The sequence below is a fragment of the Hakea prostrata genome, chromosome 9 (genome assembly GCF_041222555.1).
Source record: "Hakea prostrata isolate BN-2017 chromosome 9, UWA_Hpros_2, whole genome shotgun sequence".
Lineage (NCBI taxonomy): Eukaryota > Viridiplantae > Streptophyta > Magnoliopsida > Proteales > Proteaceae > Hakea > Hakea prostrata.
Window position 1 is genome coordinate 16997614 of NC_142608.1, and position 6915 is coordinate 17004528.

The 6915-nt window shown below is 33.6% G+C and overlaps 1 non-coding gene and 1 pseudogene across 1 annotated transcript; both read left to right on the plus strand.

Annotated features, from left to right (window-relative positions):
• The first annotated feature begins 2498 nt into the window (after positions 1 to 2498).
• LOC149004871 (carboxylesterase 1 pseudogene) overlaps positions 2499 to 6915 on the plus strand; it is a 14259-nt pseudogene continuing 9842 nt past the window's right edge.
• TRNAV-UAC (transfer RNA valine (anticodon UAC)) lies at positions 3044 to 3116 on the plus strand. Its single transcript has one exon. It is a non-coding gene; the product is annotated as a tRNA-Val (tRNA).

Below are 6915 nucleotides of genomic sequence, written 5' to 3' on the forward strand. Positions count from 1 at the left end.
ATCTTTGCAGTTGAGATAATGGTGCTGCGTGACAGATACATTGATCATGGTTCACCAAAAGATCAGATTCAATAAATTTACTTCTGAACACATGTCTCGAACTGTATTGTGTCTCATGGGAAGGGCTAAAGGCACACTTAAGCTGCAGTGACTAGAAATAAAGATGTAGGCAAAAAGAAACCAAATAGTACCATTGATTTGTGTTATCTCTCTTTTGGTGGGTTGTCATGTTGTTTGAGAAATTCCATTGAAACAAAGCTAATTTGAGAGTATGCTGTGCCTTTTAGATGAGAAAAAAAGAAGTATTATTTGCACACACAAAAAAATTTTATTTACAGGAATTTATCTGAAAGAATTATTTACACTAAGGTAAGGGGAAGATGGTGGGTGGATCTATTGCTTAATGCATAATGGAAGTTATTAGGAGTAATGAATGCAGGGGCGGAGCCAGGATTCGACGACAGGGTCGAATAATAATTACAAAATTTCTGGTACTAATATTTAAAAAGAATACTACCCAATAATAATTCAAAATTTTTATTAGATTCTTAGAAAAAGAACAAGTGAAAAGCTATAGAACACTTCTCTAGTATCAACATCATAATGGAACTGGACGATATTTGAGATCGTGAAAATTCTCAATGATTGATTGTGTACTAATTTTCTTCACAATATATAAAATCATAGAATCTGTGAGAAAATTATCTTTCATCATGTTCTGCAGTTCAGTTTTGATAATTCTCATGACAGAAAATGTTTGTTTTGAAGTTGTAGTAAAAATGAGAAGAGTAATAAAGAGTGTAATTAATTAATAAATAAGTGAGCAGACGTCAGATCTTGTTGTTTTCACCAATCATTGACACAAACTACTGATAGTTGACATGTTCTGATAATCTGAACTTTTGACTACATCAACCATATAGTGTTGCAATTGTGCTTTTTCAAGTGCTCTCTCTCCTACTCAGCAAAATCTTAGGAACAATCTATAGCTGCAAGCTTGCAAACATCATGAATTTGAAATTCTCACATCCATTTCTAGGATCCAAATAAGAACTAAGAGTAAGCAACTCCATAACATAATCATTGAATCTGGTATTTAGCTCGTTCAACTTTCAATCAATTATAACATAAAAAATATTTGTTTAATAATGGTGTTCAACTGTAAAATCATCTTGTTGATGGGGAGTTCAACCTTTCTTTCCAACAAACTAAACATTCATGTCAGAAACATCAATGCTCTGCTTTTAACAAAGAGTAATCACCTTACCCAAAAGCCCCTCCCATCCAACATTTTGCATTTCTTGGATAAACATTTTTGTAGAGAACACAAAATGAATAGCATTTAAGACGTCTTCAAATTTCTGCTGCAAAGCTTGACAAAGCTCAAGAAAAATATTTAATTGACAATTAAAAAATAAAAGTATTTTAAATAAAAAGAAGAACGGAAAATATTTGTCACGAAAAAGCAGTACATGTACAGAGTTTTTTTAGATAAAAAAAAATAAAATGCTTTGATTAAGAGAAAATAAGATAAAAGGTTAATGTAAGGAACATGCAAACCCTTTGTGTAATGTTGTAAGATTCCACTCTAGCAATGAAAGAATCCTAACAAATTATAATAGGGAACCATATCTTAGGTATTCATATAATAATTCACGTATTCAATTATTGAAGTATCAACCAAACAAAAAGAAAATTTTATAATAAATGATTATTGGGGAAATGATTAGACATTTTCACTAGTGCATGTATTTTAATTGCTTAACCATGCAGATCTCTTATGTTTTAATAAATATATATCTATTTTTGTATGTTCAAGATATCAACACGTATAATGTCGCATAGCTCGTTGTCTGTCAATAATATCTTATAATATCATATAACTACATGAGAGTTTGAAGTTTTGACTACTGACCACATAAAAGTTGTTAAGATTTGAAAACCTTCCGATGATCCATCTCTCTCCTTCCTAAGCTCATGAAGATTCGAAAGCATTATTATGATTTAAAAATGTGTTACAAATAGGATGAATTTCTTTACATCTTGTTGAATGGGTTTCTTATTTTAATAGACCTTATAAATAGAAAATTTATATGTCTCATATAATATATAGTCTTTTTATTATCAAACATATATATATATGAATGGTTGAATATTCGAAAGACACATGGAAACTGAGGATGGGTCACATTATAAATCTAGATGATTCCTTGGAAGAAATGTTTGAATCATTCTTTCATGTGACATGATTAGGGGCATCAACCCACTTAATTCGTTCACATTTAGGAATAAACAAATTTTATCAATTTAGGTATTACAATCTTATGTTCATCATAATGGGGTTAAAAAAATTAAGTGAGATGTTTGATACAGATCTGTGGTCCATGGAGATCTTTCATTGTTAGGCCAAAAAAAAAATTTCTTTTAATGAAAGGAAGATTAATTTAGAGAAAAAGAAAGGGAAATATAATATATTTGTAATAAACAAACCCAAGGATATGGAAGTTGAAGCTAATAATGCTGTTGTACATGGCATTGATAAGGTCCTTTATGTTAAGAAATTAGAGGTAATGTTGATTTCTTAGAAAATGCCAAAGTTGAAGCCAAAGATTAGATCGAGAAGCTTCATTTGAAAGACCCTCTTAAGTCTTTGCTTGGTATACCAAGAAAAATCACCATGTTAATCTTAATCTTTCTTTTCACCCACAACTTGTTTAGAAAAACATATTCCAAATTCATTAGTACTCCTATGGAAGTTTCTTTCTATCATTTTTCTCTTTATAATAGTACTAATTGCTCCCTCATAATGACTTCTTGTTTAGTATTATTTTCATTTCATTTTTTCGGGTTTAATTTTTTGTTTTAGAACAAGGTAATGTATATTTTACTAGAATTATAAGAAATGATACATAGTAATGTTACAAATAAGAGAAACATCTTTCCTGAATTTCTTCACATATAAAACCATGAAGATAATTAGAATTTTGTTTGAGAGAAAACTCAATTGAGAGAGAATTCTTTCTCACTCAAAATTTTCATGTTAGTTGCTGTGGTGTAGTGGTTATCACGTCAGTCTTACACACTGAAGGTCTCCAGTTCGATCCTGGGCAGCAACAATTTCTTTTTGTCAAGCACAAGCTGGCCCAGATGAACCTCATATACATATATATTATATTTTGAATTACAATTTGAATATTTGAACTTGAATTACAACTTGTTTACAATCAAACTCTATAATTTGTTAACACTTTAACCATGACTCAAACTTTTCTTGATCAGATGGAAATAAGATCAATTGATGATAGAGTTACTTATGGTGAATTTGAATTTAGAAGCTTATCCTTTATACTCCCCCCAAGCTCATTGGTTGGGGACAGATAGTGAGCTTGGATTTTTAAATTTTGAATCTCAGAGTAGATAGGCCTTTGCTGAGAATTTTTTGTGACTTGGTCTCTTGCGAGAACTAATCGGATTGACAAATTTTTTGTGCGACTTATTCACGAATAAAATGATAATCAATTTCAATGTATTTTGTTCATGCATGGAAGATCGGATTAGCAGCGAGGTAAGTAGTTCAAATATTATTGTAGTATAGAGTTGGTGCAGAAGTAACATCTCGAAGTTCACGTAGTAGCTAACGTAACCATATCAACTCAATAGTAGCATTAGCAACCCCTTTGTATTCGAACTCTATAGAAGAGCGAGCCACAATGGGTTGTTTCTTGAACTCCAAGAGATCAAGTTAGGGCTCAAGTAGACATAGTAGCCACTTGTAGATCGTTGATTAGTAGTTGAACTGGCTCAGTCTACGTCACTAAAGCTAGTGACAAAGATATTAGTGTTGGGCCAAAATAGAATCGCATTAATGGCAAATTCTTTACCAATGGATGCAATGACAGAATTAACCTCGGACGAACTAGATCCAGTGAGGACAATATCGTTCACATATTCAAGAAGATAGATTGTTTGATGTGTTAAAACATGAAAAGCTAGTGTTGTGTCAAATGAGGGCTGTGAGAATCCCAGAGAGTGAGTAAGTCATTGTTAAGCCGATGAGACCATGCCCTAAGGGCCTATTTTAAACCATATAAAGCTTTTTGAAGGTGAAATACATAAGTAGGCCTCTCTGGATCAATGAAACCCTATGGTTGAACCATGTAAACCTCTTCAGATATTAAAAATGCATTTTGAACATCTAATTGGTGAATAGTCCATCCCTGGGCAACTGCTAGAGATAGAATCAAGTGGATGGTAGTAGGTTTGACAACGTCATTGAAAGTGTCAAAATAATCAACTCCTTCACACTGATAAAATCCCTTGGCAACCAAACAAGCCTTATAATGTGAAATAGATCGAGCCATCACAATTTCGTTTGATTATGTGAACCCATTTATTCTAATCAAATTCATGAGGGGCTGATGAGGAACTAGACTCCAAGTACCATTACGGAAGAGAGCATCAAATTATTCGCTCATAGCAAGCCTCCATTTGGGGTCTTTACTAATAGTGGTGTATGAGGTGGGTTCGGTTTCAGGATTATTGTCAGGAGAAGTGGCTAGGAGGTTTAGTTTAGAGATGGGTTTGAGATGACATGTTTTGGATTGGGTTTGCTCATGGTAAGGTTCAAGTTGAGTTGGTTGGGTTATAGGTTAAGGTTTCGGGTGGGTTATGGGTTAGGGTTTCAAGTGCAATGAGAGGTTGAGATGGAATTTCGAAAATTTCAAAATTTGAATTTGAGTGGCAAAGGAGAGTTCAAAGTTTCAATTTGTATTAGAAGTTCGAGTGGGTGGGAAATATCAAAATTTTAATTTGAATTGGAATTTCAGGTGGGATGAGAGATTTCAAAATTTGAATTTGTATTAGAAGTTCAAGTGGGTGGGAAATATCAAAATTTTAATTTGAATTGGAATTTCGGATGGGATGAGAGATTTCAAAATTTGAATTTGAATTTGAATTTAAAATGAGATTATTAGTAATAATTATGGTGGGATTGGAGTGAGATGGGGAAGGGTGGATGGAGGTTGAGTTGCACAGGGAAACTTGGTTTCATAAAGAATTACGTGTCTAAAGATGTATGATCGGCCAAGAGTTGGATCATAACATACATACCCCTTGTGTGAATTGTTGTATCCAAGAAAAATACATTGCTTGAAGTGATGTTAGAGCTTGTTTTTGTTATAAAGACGTAACCAAGGAAAATATGCACGTTCGAAGATTCTGAGAAATGAAAGATTTGGACATCTGTGAAATAACACTTGAACGGAGATTTATTCCCAAGTATCGGTGTGGGCATTCTATTTATTCCCAAGTATCGTAACCAAGGAAAATATGCACGAGCCATAAGAGTGAGATATGTTTCTACTATATGTCTATAATTCCATTATGTTCTCCCATTTTGTTTAGAATTGTGTGGCATAAGTACTAATGGAATATACCACTCTCTTTGAAAAAATAATCAAAATATATCATATTCCTTGTCACTATCAGATTGAAAATTTTGAATCTTGGAATTAAAGACATTGCTACATAATAATATAATTGCTTGAATATTGAAAGTGCATCAGAATGACATACAAGTGGAAAAAGCAATGTAAATTTCTTGTAATCATTCAAGAAATAAATATAATAACTATAACTCTATGTAGATGGTGATAGGAGGGCCTCCAAATATCAAAGTGTAGTAACTGGAATTGAGATATAGTCCTTGATTTATTCAACTTGAAAGATAACTTATGCAATTTTCTCATCTAGCATGGGACATACAAAACTAGTGAAGAGAGGGTCCTGAGGATCGTGTGGACTGTGGTCATAGGCTAAGAAATCGATGCCAAGTTAGAATTTCGTTTGAGAGAGAAACTCAAATGAGAGAGAATTCTTTCACACTCAAATTCGTGAGTGGGAGATGTATATTAATATCATTTGAATTACAACTTGAATGTTTGAATTTGAATATGAATTACAACTTGCTTGCAATCTAATATGGAGAAAATATAAACGAACCTAGTTCAATCTTGGTTCGACCCTCGACTCCAGTTGGGACGAAAGGAATCGACTTGCTTCCGAGCGAGCCGGGTCCAGGAGATAGCTTGCTGAGGAAGAAAACTAACTCAGTCACAACCATATATATAATCAACCTAAAGGTGGCTAGCAGTATTTGGCGGCTGTCACTCATCTCTATTATATGGATAACTACCATATAACGATCGTATTATCAAAGGAGTCATCTACTAGTCAAATCTAGTAGATATCTATCACTTAACGGATCTATCTGTTAAGATCCAACGACTATCCGAAGAAGGCTCAAATACATCCAACAAAGGGGATTCGAAGGTACACTCTATATAAGACATCACCAACCCACAAGGTAGAGAATGGACGAACACACATACACAGATACATACAATCTGAATCGTATTCTCGTTATTCATTCCTAAGCTCTATGACCCAACAGAGCTATTTGTGATTAAGTTCATCAATTGACTTAGCCTTCGGAGGTGGACTCCCAATCCCAGAGGTCGGGCCACATCTGACTTTCGTTTTTGCTGGTCATTCTCAGGAGATCTAAGGGCTGAGCAGATTTTGGATGCGTCACAATCAAACTCTACAACTTGTTTGTAATTAAACTCTACAGCTTGTTGACACTTTAATCATAACTCAAACTCTTCTAGATTGGTTGGATATAAGATCAATTGAGGATAAAGTTAGTTACAATGGATTTGAATTTGAATTTGAATTCAGAAGCTTATCATTCACAAAGATCATCAAGAAGAAATTAGACTCAATTTGAATCTCATGAAGCACTAGAACCCGGCTAGCTAGATAATCCGTACATCCATTGATTTCTTCAACTTGGTGTGTAAACACATCTGTAAAACCTGTTGCACAAGTCCAAACTGTCATGTAGCATTTCCTTTG